Source organism: Helianthus annuus, chromosome 13, assembly GCF_002127325.2.
Source record: "Helianthus annuus cultivar XRQ/B chromosome 13, HanXRQr2.0-SUNRISE, whole genome shotgun sequence".
In the NCBI taxonomy this organism is placed as follows: Eukaryota; Viridiplantae; Streptophyta; class Magnoliopsida; order Asterales; family Asteraceae; genus Helianthus; species Helianthus annuus.
The window spans coordinates 128782064-128802955 of NC_035445.2; positions in this window are offsets into that span (position 1 = coordinate 128782064).

Here is a 20892-nt window from a genome sequence, read left to right on the forward strand (position 1 = left end):
TTTGATCTATGGTTTATGTTCTATGACATGAGATGTTATGTGGCTGATTTATTGATAGCATGAGATGTTATGTGCTGATTATTGTTGAATACATACGTATGTTTTATCTGCTGCGACCTAACCTACGTGAAACATCTTTTAGAAGATGCCACCAAGACGCGGAATGCGCATGCCCACCTCAGAGGCGGAACTTCAAGAGATAATTGCTGCAGCTATATCACAACATGAGGCCCTACGCTCCGAACCTAACAAAGGCACCTCAGAAAATGGCGGTTGTTCCTACTGGCACTTCCTCAACTACAAGCCTCCGAAGTTCGACGGCACTGGGGGTGCCATAGCTTTTGTAAAATGGATTGAAAGTATGGAATCCATCTTTCGAATGAGTGGTTGTACGCCAGAACAACAAGTCCCATACGTTACTGAGTTGTTTCAAGATGGAGCTCGATTATGGTGGAATCTTCAGGTTCGAATAATGGGCCTAACTACAGCATACGCGTTAACTTGGGATGAGTTGAAAGGAATAATGCGTAAGAAGTATTGCACCCAAACTGAAACACAATGGATGGAAGGAGAATTCCAGAGTCTGATAATGGAAGGTCCGAAAATGTTGGAATACATGCAAAGACTTCATGATTTGGCACGAGTAGTTCCGTACTTGGTGGAACCAGAATTGAGGAAATTAGGACATTTCATTTGGGATTTGGCACCTCAAGTCCTGAGCTTAATGACAGCATCTACGCCACCAACAACTGTAGCTGCAAGTAAGATGGGCTTGGCACTCGTTACGGAGGCCACTAGACTAGAAAAACTTGCACACCCTGACAGAGAGACTCAGGTAGAGTCGTCTGGAAAGAACAAAAGGAAGCTTACCGAAGATACCCGAACGAATAATGAGGATCAAAGATCTATTCGAGGTTGTTTTGACTGCGGAGACAAAGGGCATTTCAAGAAAGATTGCCCTAACAACAGACAGGCCAATGATAAGATTTACTTAGAAACTAAATCAAGACGTGCTGGGTGCAAGTATCACCATGAATGTGGATGTCGGAAGCTTAGGTGCGGGAGAAAAGGGCACAACGAGGATGGTTGTGGGATGAAGAGTCCCAAACAAGGAGAAAACCGTAACAACGCTCAAGGTGGAAGCAGGAAAGGAAATGGCCGAGTGCTAGGATGCTTCCATTGTGGGGACATTGGACATCTTAAGAGAGAATGCCCGGAGTTGAAACAAGACCGTGAGAGAACACCCAGCATCGGAGTTTGTGAAGCATGCCAGGATCCAGGCATGATTACTGGTACGTTCTTTAACAACCAAAACTTTCGCATCTATCTTGTTTGATACTGGTGCCGATTATAGCTTCGTATCATTAGAATTTAAGAATATGCTTGGTTTAACCACTAGTAAGCTAGATATTCCGTACTCGATTGAGTTGGCAAATGGGAAGTTAGTAGAAGCTAACGAGGTTATTCAAGGTTGCATAATCGAATTGGGAGAGCATGAGTTCGCTCTAGATCTACTACCAGTCCAGTTGGGAAGCTTCGACGTGGTAGTAGGGATGGATTGGTTATCAAGTAACAAAGCAGAGATAGTTTGTCACGAGAAGATTATTCGTATCCCTATCAATGATGGTGAGACCATTATTGTGCATGGGGAGAAGCGTGAGACGCCGTTAAGGATGATTAGCTGCCAGAAAGCAAGGAAGTGTTTGAAGATAGGATGTGTTACTTTTCTAGCACACATTGTGGATAAGAAGGCTGCTGAGCCAAAGATCGAAGACATCCCTGTCGTGAGGGAATACCCAGAAGTCTTTCCAGAAGACTTGCCTGGATTGCCACCTCAAAGGCAAGTGGAGTTTCGCATCGACTTAGTTCCAGGCGCCGCGCCTGTGGCTAAGGCACCCTACAGACTTGCTCCGTCTGAGATGCAAGAGCTGTCGACACAACTTCAAGAGTTGTTAGACAAGGGTTTTATCCGACCAAGCTTCTCGCCTTGGGGAGCTCCAGTTTTGTTTGTGAAGAAGAAGGACGGTAGTTTCTGTATGTGCATTGACTATAGAACATTGAACAAGCTGACGATCAAGAATAGGTATCCTTTGCCAAGAATCGATGACCTATTCGACCAGCTTCAAGGTTCAAGCTTCTATTCAAAGATCGATCTTCGATCTGGATACCATCAACTACGGATACAGGAAGAGAGTATTCCGAAGACAGCCTTCAGAACTCGATATGGACACTACGAGTTCCTCGTTATGCCGTTTGGGTTGACAAACGCACCTGCTGTGTTCATGGACTTGATGAACCGAGTTTGTAAGCCATACCTGGATAAGTTCGTGATTGTATTCATCGACGACATCTTGATTTATTCAAAGACGAAGGCTGAGCACGAGCAACATCTTAGAGCCATTCTGGAGCTGCTAAAGAAGGAACAATTGTACGCCAAATTCTCTAAGTGTGAGTTTTGGCTAAGAGAAGTGCAATTCCTTGGACACGTGGTGAATGGAGATGGAATCCACATGGATCCCACCAAGATCGAGGCGATTAAAGGTTGGGAAACGCCAAAGACACCAACCGAGATTCGGCAATTCTTGAGTTTGGCTGGCTATTATCAAAGGTTCATCGAGAACTTTTCAAAGATCGCCCAACCATTGACGCTCCTCACGCAGAAGGAAAAGAAGTTTGATTGGGGAATCAAGCAGGATGAAGCCTTTCAGATATTGAAGGATAAGCTTTGTAACGCGCCAATCTTAGCTCTACCGGAAGGTACCGACGATTTCGTGGTATACTGCGACGCATCACGTCAAGGATTGGGTTGTGTGTTGATGCAAAGCCAAAAGGTTATTGCCTACGCGTCACGCCAACTGAAAGTGCACGAAAAGAACTATACCACTCACGATTTGGAGCTAGGCGCAGTGGTCTTTGCTTTGAAGATCTGGAGACACTACCTTTACGGTACAAAGTGTACAATCTTCACAGATCACAAGAGCCTCCGGCATATATTCAACCAGAAGGAGTTGAACATGAGGCAAAGACGATGGGTCGAGTTGTTGAACGATTACGACTGTGAGATCAAGTATCATCCAGGGAAGGCGAATGTGGTCGCCGATGCCCTAAGACGTAAGGAAAGAATCAAGCCCATAAGGGTTAGAGCCTTGGAAATGATTATCCAAACCGATCTTTCCTCGCGCGTTCGTGTAGCGCAGCAAGAAGCTCTCAAGGAAAGAAACCTTGCAGAAGAGTATCTCCGTGGGATGGAGAAGTTACTGGTACCAAACAAGGAAGGAACGTTATGTTTTGAGAAAAGGATTTGGGTTCCTTTGTTTGGTGGTTTAAGGAAAGTCATTTTCAATGAAGCGCACAAGTCACGGTACTCTATCCACCCTGGATCGGATAAGATGTACCAAGATCTCAAAAATTATTATTGGTGGCCTAGGATGAAAGGCGATGTTGCAGTTTATGTGAGCAAGTGCTTAACATGTGCCAAGGTTAAGGCAGAATACCAGAAGCCTTCAGGACTTCTGCAACAACCAGAGATTCCCAAGTGGAAGTGGGAACAAATCTCCATGGATTTTGTTACAAAGTTGCAAAGAACGCCAAGAGGCCATGACACTATCTGGGTGATAGTGGATCGATTAACGAAGTCAGCACACTTCTTACCTATCCGCGAAAAGGATAATACAAGCAAATTGGCTGAAATCTACATGAGAGAGATTGTTTCACGCCATGGAGTACCTCTCTCGATTATCTCCGATAGAGACGGGAGGTTCGTATCAAGGATTTGGCAATCCTTCCAAGAAGCTTTTGGCTCAAAGTCGAATATGAGCACCGCGTTTCACCCACAGACCGACGGTCAAAGCGAGCGGACGATTCAGACGTTGGAGGACATGCTGAGAGCATGTGTTATGGATTTGGGCGGTAGCTGGGGCATGCATTTACCCCTGGTTGAGTTTTCATACAACAACAGCTACCACACCAGTATTGGTGCCGCGCCATTCGAGGCTTTATATGGGCGCAAGTGCAGATCACCGCTCTGTTGGTCTGACGCTGGTGATAGACAATTGGTTGGTCTTGAAGTAGTCCAGGAAACCACTGACAAGATCGCACGAATCCGAGACCGCATCAGCACGGCTCATGACCGGCAGAAAGCCTACGCAGATCGAAGCAGGAAACCTCAAGAGTTCGAGGTTGGTGATATGGTTTTGTTGAAGGTATCACCCTGGAAGGGTGTGGCACGCTTTGGGAAGCGTGGGAAGTTGAATCCGCGGTATATTGGCCCGTTCAGGATTCTAGAAAGAATTGGGTCCGTAGCATACAAGTTGGATCTACCTGCTGAACTGAATGGAGTTCACGATACATTTCATGTGTCCAATCTGAAGAAAAGTCCAACGCAAGATATCGTTGTCATTCCTAACGACGAGATTCATGTTGACGACACGCTCCACTTCGTTGAAGAACCTGTTGAGGTTACGGATTGGAAAGTGAACAAGACCCGCCGGAGCAGTGTCAAGCTCGTCAAAGTTCGTTGGAATGCCGGACATGGTCCTGAATTCACCTGGGAGCGTGAGGACCGAATAAAAGAGAAATACCCCCACTTATTTCCTAAGAACCCTGCTTCTACAAGCAGAACTTAAAATTTCGGGACGAAATTTTTCTAACGGGGGGAGAATGTGACAACCCTCACTAAACCAGGTATCCGTACGACTTAATTAACTATTAACTGCTGCTTAATTACTGTGCTTAACTGAGATTACTGATGAACTGCTACTTGACTATTGATACTTGTACATATCTGCATCATACTTTGATTTCCGTCACTACATTATTTACATGTTGTACCCTAGTGACAAACATGATGCACAAAAGCACAGTAGCACTATGAACGGATAACCCATTGAACATGCTGATAAAGCCAGCATCAGGCAAATATTGCCTCTAAAGGCCTGTATGAGCCAGAAATATTTTACTACACCCATAGTGTGTGTAGGGATACAAGGGTTGTAGAACTGCGTCTCTAGGAATAAGATATAATAATTGGATGTGCCTAAAACGTACTCTAAGCACAAAACACAGCACTTTAATTAACATACCAACTTCTGGCTAACTGATAAAGTGCCAAAACATGAGGAAATATTCCCGACACTTTGTAGAATAAATTGTGTCACCAAAAATAATATTAAAGACACTTTATATACTTATTTAGCACATTAACGGAGTAATATCCAACCGTACAACCGGACTTAACCCGGGGCATAAAAATATTGACATGACATGGTTTTTCTTTTTCTGAGCCAGTTAGGGTCCCCGAATACCCTAACACCTGCTATAAATAACTACACGCTAATAACTAGATTAGACTTTTAATTAGTCAAACTAACACTAACTATAAAGTTCAAATTAAACTAAACACCCCCACCCCCTTAAATTGCAACCGTCCCTTAAGGGGACCCACCTTCACAATTTGGACTAAATCTCCAAAATCCTTTTCTAATCTTTGTTGGACTTTGGAATGTGATTGTGTATGTACAAGAGGGAACATAATGCCCATTGGTCCTAGGATTTAGTCTATAAATAAACATCACCTTTTATAATAATCACCAACACAAAAAAAAAAAAAAAAAAGAATCCCTTCTCCTTCCTTCCATAGCTACGGCCGAACCCATCCATACACCACCATCCTTTATTTTTTTTTTTTTTTTTGTTGCTTCAAGCTCTAGCAATCTAAGAGTATTACAAGGTGCAAGGAGCCATTTTAGAAGGTGTGGGACACTCGGATCGTGAAGGACCTCAAGCACAAGCCTTTATCCACCTAGTTTTCGCTTTTATTCTTCCCTAGCCTTGAGCTAGTTGTAAGTGACTCGAAACGCCTTTTTGATCTATTCTAAAGTGGTTAATAAAAGATTTAATGGGCAAAAATCATAAACACTAAAGATCAAAATTAAAAGTCTACTAAAATGTTAAAAAATGTTGGTTAAAAGCTATGTTGTTGTGTAAATCCTGCAAGACTTGTTTTGTGTAATTATTTAGTGCCGATCTATGTTGTGGTAGCTCAGATCATCGTCTAACCCGGATTGGTCATGTTCATGAAACATGACATAGAGTATGTTCTAGTGTAAAAAGGGTTAAATGATGAAACTCTACTACACACTAAACATGAACTTGTGTAAAGTCGATTTACTTATGAAATAGTGTTTAAAACTAGTAGATCTACGGATCTACAAGCGGTATTTTCAAAGAACCGAGTGTCAAAGAAACCATGTTTTCTAAAGACGGATCTTACACTAACAAGAATGATTCTTAGAACATACAAGTGTGTAAACACTTGTGTAGCACAAAAACTCGACAAAATAACTATTTTTGTAAAAATAGACAAGAAGTTGTAAAGATGGAATTTCTTTAAAAACAAGGTTTTTACGAAATCGGATTGCCTTATATAAAGACCCGCTAAAAGTAATGGGATTTACTTCATAATTTTAGAAAACTACAAGTTCATGGGATTTTTTGCGATTTATATATTTATTGACTAGTTTGTTGTTTGGAACATTGTTTTGAATGAATGAAAAGATTGTTGGTTTGATTTATAAAAGAAAATGATACGCTTGAAAGCGTGGCCACCTCCAGTTACAGAGGAAACTCTGGCGAAATTTTTCCAAAAACCTAACACTTGGAATTATTTTCACTATAAGTGTTAGAAATACTTTTCGACATGTTTTCAAAATATAAGTTTCGCCACGACTTTATTTACAAATATTCGGAGGTGGGATTTTCACAAGCCTAAAAGTGATAAATATATATTCGGTAAATATATTTTGTCACAACACTGTTTATGATTATTTTGTGAAAATGTATAAATATTATTTTAGAGTAAAGATAATATTTACTAACTTGTCAAACCCAAAATAATACCAACGCTTATACGACAAGCATAAAAGTTACAACGGTAATTTCTATTACCATCTAATCATTAAAACGTAACTTACGCATTACGCGGAAATATTCACCAACACGTATGTTGTCAACGTATTATTTTGGAAAGTATTATGTAAAGAGAAAATATATTATTTTTGAGAAAAATAATTATATTTTGGAAGGAGAAATAAAAATATATTAAGTGGGACTTAATGAGATAGTATAAATACACATGTATTTAAACCCCCCATCCTTGGGAAGGAAAGTAAAATACCAAGTATGTACACGGAACGGTTGTCTAACCGTCTCCTAAAAATATAAGTTATAAAGCTAAGGCACGGCCATCCGTCTAATAGAATTAGCACATGTAGGTCGTCGCACAGCTTCGGATATTCGAGTTACTTGGTAGAGATACGCATTCACTGTGAGTTCATGTCCCCCTTTTTCTCTAACTGTTTTCAGTTTACTTAACCGCGGGGGTGAAATACATGTTACTATGATTTACGAGTACTTTACAACGGTATGTTTAACGTAAGGAGGTGTTATACGATCATGTGAGTGGATAGGAACAACATGGGGCCATTAGTCCTCATGGAGGGACCGAGGGACAGGAGCGGTAGATCTATCTGGGTGTAGCGAGCCCAGCCCCCGGCCAAACTAGAAACGGACCGTGGGGTGACTTTGTCCACATACTTTGCCGTGGCGAAATCTGCTAGGTTTGAGTCTCCCTATTTGCACTTCACATATGTCAGTGGCCTTGCAAACCATTGATGATCACAAGTCCTCTTACACTGCTACATACCACAACTATTTTATACTCACAAAGGTTTTACATACTCACTTACGCATGAACTCGCTCAACATTATTGTTGATTTTTCAACTCACATGTATTTCAGGAAATTAAACGGATCTGGCACGGTATGGAACGTTTTCCGCTGCACTAGTCATGAAGTCATCAGGGTTTAGGGTTGTGTCTCTTACCTGGACAAGACACAGTCCCTAAATCACGTTTATGTTTTGTTATAAGTTGTAATGTTACTGAACAAGGTTATGGTTGCATGTTAAAAACAATGGTATTGTATGATGTTTTCAAAAACTTAATGGATGACTTGCATGGTTTTTAAATTCATATAGCTTTGTTATGATTAAGCTATGGTATTAAGAAGTCACACAAATTAACCACGCTTCCGCAAAGCCAGGGTGTGACAGGATTGATACAGCAGTCCCAGTCTTTTGTTGAGGCATATTCTCATGAACAGGTGATTGAGAAGGACTGGTTTGTGCCTGGTTCAAATCAATTGCATCCAACAGAATTTTTGTATTTGGTGGAATTGTGGATGTGAAGGCAGGTGTAGAAAGAGAATTTGCTTCGAGCATTGGGCTGTGGATGATGGAAACAAGTGCTTCCAGAGCATCATGATGTGGTGTCCCTATTTGTACAACCTGTTCTTTTTTAGAAGAAGCAGGAGGAGTTTCAGCCATGGTTTGAGATATTTTTACCAACTGCTGTGAGGAACTAGCAGCAGTGGTTTCTTGTGACTTTTGTTTTGTCACAGGCAGTTGCTCTGGTATCTCATCCCCCAGAGTTGCCTTTTTGGTAGGTTTTGGGGGTTTTTTAGTTTTCTTTTTCTGTGGCTTTTTGGTGATTATAGGTGTGGGTTTCAAGGCAGTTCTTTTGCTACCTTGATCACCTTGAGTAGTGGGTTCAACAGCAGATACCTGAGGAGCAGTGTTTGCTGCTAAATTCTGCTCAGGCACCTCTGCTTGTGTTTTGCAAGGTGTTGACATTCTTGTAAAAGTTTCAGCAGTTAAGCTGTGCATTTGGAATAATTCACCTTGGTTTAGTTCAGAAATGTCATCCTTACTGAATTTCTTTTCAAAATAGTAACTTAGAAATCTTGGAAACAGTAAGAATGACTTATTTTCAACATTTTTAACTAAATCATTAAAGATTTCCTGGGAATAATTAAAATTTTCTTCTTGAAGAATAGCATATCCCAGATTTTGAATCTTTAATGGTATTTCATTGAAAGAGGTGGTTTTATTTGAAACACACATTAGGAGGGTATGAAATAAAAATCTTGTTGCGGAAGGGAAGAAACCTTTTTGTAAGGTATCCTTCTTCATCATTGTGTCTGCATACCCTCTTTCAATGAAGTCAATTTTTAACTCATTTTTTGGAAAATAATTTTTACCTTCCTGATCCTTGAGTTGAAAGACTTATGAGATGGATTGTGGTGTGATTTGGACGGCTTTACCCTTTAGAGAAGAGTTAATGGTAGTAACAGTCTCACCTTGTTTTTCAAGGGTTGCATTCTTCCAAAACTCTCTTTGGGTGGCCAAGTAAATTGGTGCATCTGCTGTTAACAAAGTTTTATACTTTGATGCAGAGATGGTATCAATGATGGAGTCGAAAGCATCGGTGGTGCCGAGTTTTATGAGAAGACCCAGAAGATTGTGAGATGTTTTATGTGGGATTTCGATGGGTTTAGCCTTTTGAGAGGATTCTTTGGTAGATGATTTTGAGGTGGATTTTGCGGAGGGCTTCGATTTAGTCATTTTTTGAAGAAGACGATCGAAGAATTTTGTGAAGGAATTTGATGAAATGTGAAGAAAACTGCTTTGAGAAGAGAATTTTTAAGAATTCAATTCGACAGTAAAACCCTATATGGGGTTGTGAAAGGGGGTTTTATGGAGAAAAAGTGAGTGCTGACGTGGCAGCGGTGACAAAAGGTCTGACCACATGTACTGTCCACGTGCCATCCCCTGATGAAGCGAAGGACAGTACTTTTGTGAAAACTACTGGTGAAGGCAGTGGTTGCAACGGTAAAGAGGGCAGTGGATGCTTTTTACTATCAGTGGATACAACACTGATTTTGAACAATAGTGCTTATTAAAGGAATATGGGAACAGGGGATGACTTTCAGCAGTGGACAGACTTTTGAAGTAGAACAGACTTTTGAACTCATCAGTGGTTATGGCAGACTTTTAAGGATTTTAATGAAAAATTCATTTTTAGCTATTTTTAAGGATGGATTTTTGATTTTCTGAAAACATTTTAATGCTTTTATTCATAGAAAAACAGGATTTTGCCTGTTATTCCATGTTTAGCATGCCAATCCTAGAGATCAAGCTTTCAAAGGTGGATGTGTCTAATGCTTTGGTTAGCACATCTGCCAGCTGATCCTTAGTTGGAACATGATGCAGAGAAATCAAACCTTTTTCATAGCAATCCCTCACAAAGTGATGTCTGATGTCGATGTGTTTGGTGGTTGAATGAGAAACTGGATTTTTGATGATATTTTCTGCTGCCAGGCTGTCCAACATGAGTGGTGTCTTCACGGCAGTGATACCAAAATCCAGCAACAGATTTTGAAGCCAGAGCAGTTGGGCTGTACAGCTTGTAGCAGCTATATATTCTGCCTCAACAGTGGATGTGGAAACAACTGCTTGCTTTTTGCTTTGCCAAGACACTAAGCAATTGCCTAGGAATTGGCACCCTCCTGAAGTGGACTTCCTTGTCTTGTCACATCCAGCAAAGTCACTATTTGAGAAACCTGAAAGCTCAATTTTACCATCAGCTGGATACCAGATACCAAGTGTGGGAGCACCTTTTAGGTATCTGAATATCCTTTTTACAGCAATAAGGTTTGACTTTCTAGGGGCTGATTGGGATCTTGCACAGACACATGTTGCAAACATGATATCTGGTCTAGATGCAGTTAGGTACAATAAAGACCCAATCATGCTTCTAATAAGGTCTGATCAACCAAATCATCCTTTTCATCAGACATGACTAGTTTATTGGTTGCAATGGGTGTACTGCATGGCTTACAATCATCCATGTCAAATTTCTTTAAAAGTTCTTTGGCATATTTGCCTTGATGGATAAAAGTGCCATTTTGCAGCTGCCTTACTTGGAGACCAAGAAAGCACTGGAGTTCACCCATTGCCCTCATTTCAAACTCAGCTATCATGAGTTGCCTGAACTCTTCACACATTTTATTACATGTGCTTCCAAAAATGATGTCATCCACATAAATTTGGACAACCATCAAATACTTTCCTCCCAATTTTAAAAACAGTGTTTTATCAATTCTGCCTCTGGTGAAACTAATGGAAAGTAAGAAGGTGGAAAGAGTTTCATACCAGGCCCTTGGTGCTTGTTTCAGGCCATACAAAGCTTTATTCAGCGTGTAGACATGATTTGGATTAAATGGATCCTCAAAACCTGGAGGTTGACAAACATATACCTCTTCTTGAATCTTACCACAGAGGAATGCACATTTAATATCCATTTGATATACCTTGATGTTGTGGTTGACAGCAAAGGCCAGAAATAATCTGATAGCTTCAAGTCTTGCTACAGGGGCAAATGTTTCATCATAGTCAATGCCCTCTTCTTGTCTGAAGCCTTGAACCACAAGCCTGGCTTTATTCTTGACAACAATACCCCTTTCATCAGTTTTATTTTTGAAGACCCATTTTGTGCCAATAGGACTTACACCTTCTGGCAATGGAACAAGCTCCCATACTTGTTGTCTTCTAAACTGTTGGAGTTCCTCTTGCATGGCTTCTACCCAGCTGTTGTCTTTCAGTGCCTTTTGGTACTTGACTGGCTGATGAAGTGATAGAAAACCAGCAAAAAGACAAATGTTTTGGGATTGCCTTCTTGTGAGCACCCCTTTATTGATGTTGCCAATGATTTGATTTGGTGGATGAGATTTCAGGAAGATTAACTCCCCTTTGTATGGAACAATGGCATTGAGTGGTGAGGGCTGCAGATGTGTATCATCTGAGCCAACCACTGCTGGTGACTTTGATGACCCAGCAGTGGCTTCAAAAGGTGGTGGTATAGGGGGTAAAGGTGTAACGCCATGCGTTTTCAAACTTCCTACATTTAGAAACCTTACGTGAAATTCTAACTTTGGAAATCTTGTGTTCTTATAACCATTCTTTCATTGTAATCGTTGTAAAATACGGAACTTGCTACGTAAATAAAACTTGTACATTACACTTTTTACCTAGTTAAATCATGTTTTATTTCATATTTCACCTTGTTACAAGTTAGGGGAAGCATTGTTGCACATTATTACACAACTTAATTAACAAAATTACTCATTATAATGTTTTAAAAAATAAAAAAAATAAAGAAATATGGCAGCCCAATTCAGCAAAATTCAGCCCCATATAGTTGGGTTTTGTGGGCTAGTTTCAAGGTGTAACCCCTTCTAAACACTTCCAAAGCCCAACCCATTGAAACCCTAATCCTTCCCCCTATAAATACCACTTATAACCAGCCTCCCTACCACTTTTGCAACCCTAAAAACTCACAAAACATCCACCAAACCGTAGCTGAAAGCAAGGGTTCGAGTAGATTGACACCCCTTCACGAAAATGAGCATAACTCACTCAATTCTTATCCGATTCACTCGATTCTTTTTCCTACTTGCTTGTATAATCATGGGGTTCGATTCCTAGACTTCTCCTTGGAGAAATCAGACCTGGAAATGCCCCGAAATAGTCCATAAACTTTCTGTTTGTTTTTGTGTTCGTCAAAAACTTGTTTAAACCTATGCAACTTGTGTCTAACACATCTCATACCTATGTCCTAATGCTTACAACTTATCCCATGGTTGGTTAAGCTTAAAAACAAGGTTGAGACATTTAAAATCAGAGGATTAAACCTCATAAACTTGGTGTTTTGTTTAGGGTTTTTAACCCACAAGTCATGTCAAACTTTGTCTTTGATACATGAGTGATTATGGAACAACTTGGGTTGTCCAAACATACAATCCTCACATGATTTGATGATTTCTCTTAGTTAGTGTGTATATTTCTTATTCTTTATTGTATGTTCATGACCCTCCTTGGTTGTTTTTTTTACATCAAGTGTAGTGGTGAACACATAGAGGTGCCTAAATGGAAGACTTGATCTTCCTACCTCCTACATGACTTCTATGACATTTAGAGGTACCAAAATGAAGATTTTAATCTTCTACCTCATGCTTGAACTATTGGACATATATTATATAACCTAAATATATTATTCGAATAATCGAATCTTTGATGATGAACTAGTGTTCATATGTCGGGGTACTAGATTACATCATCCTAGACTATGATAACTTGTCACGATTCTAATGGAACCTTGTTCCATGAAAACATCTAAACTCCTTCGAGTTTCCTAGTGTCAAGAACAAGCATCATATGTACTAAATGATTATTTTCCATGTTATTCTCATATCTTATTTTTATGTTGTTTTAAACACCGAATCTCGACTCTAAACATACTTGAACCTTAACCCTTATACATTCGGACTCTAAATCTCTACTCGTCAACAATTGGATAATCGGAAAACATATGCAAACTTTGTGAGTATACTCGTACTTTTCCCCTTTTTACTTCTACTACTTTTGGGGTGTAACATGTTTACCTATTGAAACTTACACATGAACTTTTGTCTAAACACATGAACATTCCTATAACATGCTTGTATATGTGATGACTTGATACTTTAAATTTGGGTGATTCTTATGTGTTGAACTTATCATTAACTTCGTACGAGACAAACCTTGACATATGTAGCGCTATAGGATTAACGACCCGCCTCTACTGAAACTTTGGTTATGTCATGAGCAAGTTGCGTTTTCTTGGTTTGATATGTTAGACACATGCCATGTTTAAATGTTTATCTTGAATCACATGCTTGCTATGAGGAATTGTTCAAACTTATCTTTTGCTATGTACGTATCAAACTTGTATACTCGCCTTTGCTTTTGCATTGAACTTTATTTTAAACATGTTACAGGTTGATGAGGACGATGCTAAGAAAAGAAGTAGCGTTGATGCCTAGATACACATATAGACGTTAGGGTTTAATATGTTGTTGATGCACTTATGTCTGTACTTTGTCTGTATTCGGTCTATATGTAAACGATGTCCTAGTCAGTCCTGTAAGTTGACCAAGTCAACCGTCCTCCTGGTTTGACCTGGCCCAACAGTTAGTAATATATTATGTGAAGTGTCTGAGTCGAAGGATGAGCAATCAAAGGATTATGTCTATCCTTCGATTGGCTCGAAAGATAAACCACGAAGGATACTGATGGACTTCGAAGGATATGCTATCCTTCGAAGTATATATGGATCCTTCGATGGCAATTGTGGTCGACAGATGGTCCTTCGGACAGTCTGTCTAATCCTTTGACCAGACCTGCTGTGTGTGGGTATAAATACCCATGTAGTGTGTTGTGTTAGAGAGACTTGAGAGGCTTGTGAGATAGATGCACACATAGAGAGAGCTAGAGAGCATCTATCCAAACACACACACACACACTAGAGAGTTTGCAAGTTAGATTTGTAAACATTGTGCTTGTAACCGGAACCTTCATTCGTATTAATACAGTGGTGTTAATCGGTGAATCCTTGTGTGTTTGTGTTTGTGCTTGTCTCAACCCGGTTTGCTTGCTAGCTTGGATTCCGCACTCGCTAGTGGGTTTGTATAACAAGGTTTAGGTTCGTCATCCTCCGGAAAGGGACCTACAAGTGGTATCAGAGCTAAGGCTCTTTACCTTGTTTAAAATCGGGTTTTTGTTCAAGTCTTGGGTTGTTTTTTTTTGGTCAGATCTGGAAAACCCAGTCACCGTGTTCTTGCTGTGTTCTTGAAGTTCTTGAGATCTTCATATTTCGAAAGATCATATATCAGTTTGAAAGATCAACTGTTTCGAAGGGTCAACCACCTTTTTGTCTCGAAAGATCAAGCTAAAATCTCGAAGGATATTCACAGTGTCGAAGGGTCAACCCAAACAATTCGAAGGGTCATCTTTGTTTTTCGAAGGATCAAGCTAAACTTCGAAGGGTCAAATTTATTTGTTGTTAGTGGTGCACCTCCCTAGGTTCTCTGACCATTCCACTGCCCAAGAAAACAAATAAACTTTGTTGACTTTTGCTTGTGATCCGTTCAAGGCACTGCCGCCTGACAAGAAAAATCAAAAGGATTTTGCATGTTTAAACTTTATCAAAGCCAAAGTGGTCACAAACAATCAATCCATTCCACCGCCCAAAGTTCAGTGTCCAAGGAACCTCCCCAAGTGACCAATTAAGTCACATTGTGTCACATTAAAGGCACTGCCCAAGAAAACAAATTAATTTTGTTTGATTATGCCGCCCAAGTGACCTATAAAATTCGTTTGTTTGTTCTTGTTGTGCGCCGCCCAAGTCACTTTGATTGGTTGTTGTTGGATTCAAGTCAAAGCACTCCAACAAGAAAATAATTTTTAAAAAGGCCCACTTTCCGTTTGAGATAGTGCACCGCCCAAAGGTTTTTTTTTTTTTGTTGATTGGTGTTGAAGAAAAAGTTCACCGTCATGATCTTGAATTAAAAAAAAAAAAAAAATATAGGGATATAGTGCACCGCCCCAACCACCCAATGGGCTTTGTTTGATTTTTGTTGGTGTTCTCGGCTCATGTAACCAACCGCCAAATTGACCAATAGGCTTTCTTGTTTGTTGTTTTGTTGGGTGTGCTCACTGCCCAAAACAATCTCCCCCCGATACCACCGCCCCAATTAACCACTAATTGTTGTTGTTGGATTCAAGATAAGGCCATCGTCCAAGACATTTGACTGTCATTTTTGTTGATAGTGGCACCGTCCAAATAGGCCACTAATAAGTGTTTGTTGGCTGTTGACCACCGCCCAAGATTCAACCACTTTCACAAACTTGATAAACATTTCAAAACAATTATTTGTTGTGTGTGTTTTCGGCCCATGTGCTTAAATTAAAAAAAAATAAAATAAAATAAAAAAAAAAAAAATCATTGTGCACGGCCCACGTTTAGAAAATCACCAAAGCCCAAGAGCTGCGAATCATTTTTAATTCGTTTGTATCAACTTACGAAATATCATCCTTCGAGACCGGTTTGGTGTTTATCTTTCGTGTGATCTTTCGGTTGATCATTCGACAGTAAACATACACGTGTACAAATTGTATCTCCATCAAGGGCCGAATCTCCCACATCATCTCGAATAACTGCAGAAATGGGAATAAACGGTCAATGGGATCCATCCGCATGGTCTTTGAATCCGTATTCATCTAATACGCAATCATCTACTTCTCAATCTGATCAAGATTTCAAGAATGCTTGGATGCAGGCTATTACCCCACGTTCAACTGCCATGATATCTGCAAATCAGTGGGCATCTGTTACAAATCAAAGGCAAAGTGAATCGAAAATAACAACAGATTGTTTTGGTAATCCAATACAAGTTCCTGTAAAGCCGGCTACAACCACAGACTTGTATGGAAATCCATTACCCCCAGTTGGTTTACAACACCATCGTTCTACTGTTGAACCATCATCTCTTGATCCAAAGAACAGTAGTCAGACAAAATCAGCGTTGTATGCAGAAATTGTCAAAGATGCAAGCAATGGTGAATCCTCGGGAAATGATGACAGTTCTGAACATGACGGAAGTTCAGATGAAGATGTTTCAACTTCAGTTGAGGGTGATACAACTTCAAGTTCAAGCGAGGATGGATCTAAATGTGAATCATCAAGGGAGGTTATTAATTCTGATGCAGAAAAGCCAACACCTGAGAGTGATTCCAGTCAGGTATGTGATTCTAAACCTGACTCTATTTCTGCTGCTGTTGAATGTATTAAATGTCTTGAATATGCAGAAAAGGAAAGTCTTTTTGAGATCACACACAAACACAATCAAGAGTTGATTGTTGATCTTGCTAAAGCATCTGAAGCTAACTTCTTTTTAACCAAAAATGAAAAAGAGTTTAAAGAAACAATTAAGTCACTTAAGCATGATGTTTCTGAACTTCAAAAGGCTGTTTTAAGAAAACAATATGCTAATAACAACTTAATTGACACAATTGAGAAACAGATGGTTGAGCTGGCCACAGCAAAGTGTGAATGTGAAACAATCAAGCAGAAATTGGAAAGTTATTCCAATTCCCGCTATGTTTTAGATCACATTATTGATGTGCAAAAGAAGAAGAAGGATGAGAAGTTCACTGGAGTAGGATTCAAATCATGTCCTCCTCCAATGAATCATAACTATTCCAAGATGCCTGATCACGAGGAGATGCCCCGGTTTGAACCTAAAGTGCAACTCAATCTCGATGAGTTTGCAGCAGGCCTTGGGTTCAAAGCAGGTGCATCATCCTCGGGACAATCTGAGTCTGAAAAGGTGGAAACTTCATCGTTTGTCAAGGAACAGAGTCCTCCCATCATTGAGGATGCTGATTCTTCAGACGATGAATCTGAAGAAAATGAGAATTCACAGTCTAACTTGGTTGCACCTGAAATTCCAATTGAGAATCACATCTTGTGTGATCCCCCGGTGAAACCAAGTAAGATTGAAACATCAAAGGCAATGAAGCCAAATGTACCTAGCATTGAAAAGAATAACTTGTTGTATACGCTCAAGGGAGACAGTAGAATTTATTCTGACAAGGATTTTCCAATCAAAAACGTAAATCAAGAGTTAATTGAGAAAATTTTTGAAGGAAGAACTGACAAGTTTTTGGGAAACAAAGGTAACAAAATCACTGTTACTCAATGTGAACCTGTTCCGTGTGAAGTAATTAGAAAACAACACGGAAATCAAAAACTGTCAACTGAGCGAAAACAACAAGTGAATTCTGGAAAAGGTAAAGGGCAGGTACAGGAAAAGAGAGCTCAAAGCAAGAATGCCCAAGCACCAAAGGTTCAGCAGTCCAAAACTGACCAACCAAAGGTTCAACAACCTAAGGTTGAACAGCCTAAGGCTACTCAACCTAAGGCTGCACAACCTAAAATTCAACAATCTAGGGTTGAGCAACCTAAGGTTTCAAGGGTGCAAAGCAAGAGAGCTCCAGTCAAGAAAACAGAACAGAAAATGAACTTTGTTGAGTCAAAGGGTACGGACAAATTGGAAACATTTCAAAATAAATCTAACATTGAATTCATAAAACAAGTTAGAATTTTAAAGAGAAATGATGAGAACAATTATACCCAACACACAAATGGATGTGACTTAGGTCCAAGTACATCTAAATCACAAAGTTCAGTTTCTGGTTCTCAGTCGGGTCATCAACACGTTTCTCCGAAGTTTGTAGAGCGGAGAATGTGTTTTGAATGTGGTACAATAGGACATATAATTCGAAATTGTCCATATCTTCATAAGTTGAAAGGAAAGGTTGATGATCCCCGTGAACAAAATCATGCCGCCCAAGAGAATAGAAAAGGCAAACAGGGCGAAAACAAGAAAAAGGATCGGAAGATAAACTTCGTGAAATCAAGAGGAACTGATAAAATTGATACTTTCAAAAGCAAGTCCAATAAGGATTTTGTTAAACAAAGTAAAATTTTGAAAAGAAACAGTCAAAACAACTATACACAACACACAAACGGTTGTGATGTAGGACCAAGTACCTCAAGATCACGAAGTTTATCATCCAGCTATTACAGTTATGATACTCCGAGGTTTGTTGAGCGGAGATCATGCTTTGAATGCTGTGAGTATGGACACATCATTAAGAATTGTCCATATCTCACCAAGAGAAAGTCAAAAATTGATGCACCCCATGGTAACAATTACCATAAAAGATCTGTTTCACCAAAACAGGACCCTCGTCTTGTTAAACAACGAGAAAAGAAACAGAAAAAGAAACAAAGAAAAGAAGTTGAAAAGGCTTTGAAACCGAGGGTTATCCAAACAAAATCTTTTAAATCCGATGTTAAACATGAAAAACAGAAAGAGATTTGGATACCAAAACCGGTAACTGTTTCAGGGGGAGCTACATCAATTCCGAATCATCGGGAAATGGATGTTACAATTCTCGATGATGACGGACGACCCAAGTCTGTGAAGGCTTGGGTCCCCCTCTCCAACTAATCTCTGAATGAGTGTGCAGGATGTTTCAGGAGGAACTATTGATAGTTTTAGGATTGTTGATAGTGGAGCGTCCATGCACAAGATTGGCGACATATTACTCCGAAATATTGTTATATCTAGGAGAATGTTGTTGCCATTGATGGAGAGAGAGAGAAAAGAAAAAGAGAAAGAAGAAGAACGTGGTTGAATGAAGTTGCAAAATTCAACCAGATGAAGAACGCGCAAAAATTTGGTTGCTATGGTTTTTAATTAGGTTCTCAGGAAAGAATACAATGAACGATGTGCGGATGCCGTGGTGTAGATTGAACATCCACACACCGCTTCTGAAAGAGAAAGACAAAGACCTTTTGCGGGTGCAATGTGGAAGACCAGCCGGAACCAAAGGTTTTTGATCGTGTTGCTGTGGAGAGATTTCTTAGTAGCTACAAAATCGACTTTGAAGTCCACACCGGGTGGATATCCAGTTTGAGAGAGTGCTCAGATTCCTTGCAATGCATGAAACAGTTGCAGGATACGGTCTTAAATTTCTAACCTCTCCTTTGCTTGTCGATACTTAAGCTACTTTATGAATTATATCGTCTCGTACAGCACTCTTTGGCCTGACACGTTGATCTCGTATATCACCTCACACGTGATTGTTTCTTTATGAAACTCGTCAATGTTGTCTCGGTCCGCACCGCTTACCGACATGCCAACTGATTTTTCCAAAATTCAATAAAATCATTTCTGATTAAAATTAATTTTGGTAAACGGCATTGAGGTAAAATTCGAGTAAAACCAACATCGGAAAATCATTTTTGTAAATATCTTTGTGTTTTAAATTTGTCTTAGTTTATTGATTTTAGGGGGAGTAAATCCAAAAATCTGAAAATCCAAAAACATCGAAAAATTTCAAAAACACAAAAACAATAGAAAATCAAAAATGAGTTTCCTGGCGAGAAAAAGAGAAAATGATAGTACATCAGTGGTCTATCCAAACCTCTTTAAACCCTAAATGAAAAACGATAAGCAGCCCTATATAAGATGTATCGGTAGGCTCACAATCATTTTAAAGTGTGCAGGGTGATATAAATCTTAAACCGACTGAAGACCAGGTGGGAACCATTCATTGGCATATGGTCTTAGTACCGAAATTTCGTTTGATAGATTGCCGAGGTTCTGAGATATTCGGTCTTTATGCTGCTTATCATCTGGGTATCATGGTTGCTTCTATAAATAGACTAAGTCTAAGATCTTCCATGATACCATACATACGTGTACATAATACATACTGCATTCGACCTCAATAAGTGATAAACAATCACATGTCCATCAAAATAAGTGATAAAATATCACATTTATCCGGGAGTCAAGTTCGTCTCTCTGCTGTACGGAAGTACTGACCTGTTCACGGACTTGCTCCTGTGCCCTCATGCATATGAAAATCAAGTTCCTCATCAATAAGTGATTCTATCACATAGGGCTTGTTTTCAAATCAAAATAAGTGAGAATCTCACATCAATATACGGTCAAACAGATGATAATCGGTATACTCACCGGTAAGATGAACCCTCGTGCATACCTTGATACGGGAATGTGTCGTGATGTGGATGAACACCGGTCGGTAAGTATAAATCATACATTAACGTATCCTCTAAACATGATTACATCTGATAAGTTGAGCTTAAGTGGACAACAATACCGATAATTGTTATAGGATGCTTATCTTAATGTTAACTAACTGAACAACAAGAGTGTTTTGGCATGACCGTACACTGATATGATTCTCTTACCCTCGAAACTCGCAAAAAGAATGTATGTATATATTTATTTACTGCTTTCAGTATTTACATTTAGAAAAGTCAAAAATACCAAAAAGATTTTAGGTGTGTTTTAATTTAAACTTTATAAAAGCCAAAAAGATTTTATTTTTTTTTATTTTCGATCGTACGATGTTGGAACTCGAGTCTTCGTTGCCTGAAACCTGAACGAAAACCGAAATGACTAAATCTTCATAAACGGTCGAAATTTGCATGTTTTGAAAGTTGAAATCTGAAAATGATAAATTTATTAAACTTTCAAACTGTCGGACGGTGTTTGATTGTGACATGGTCATGAGTG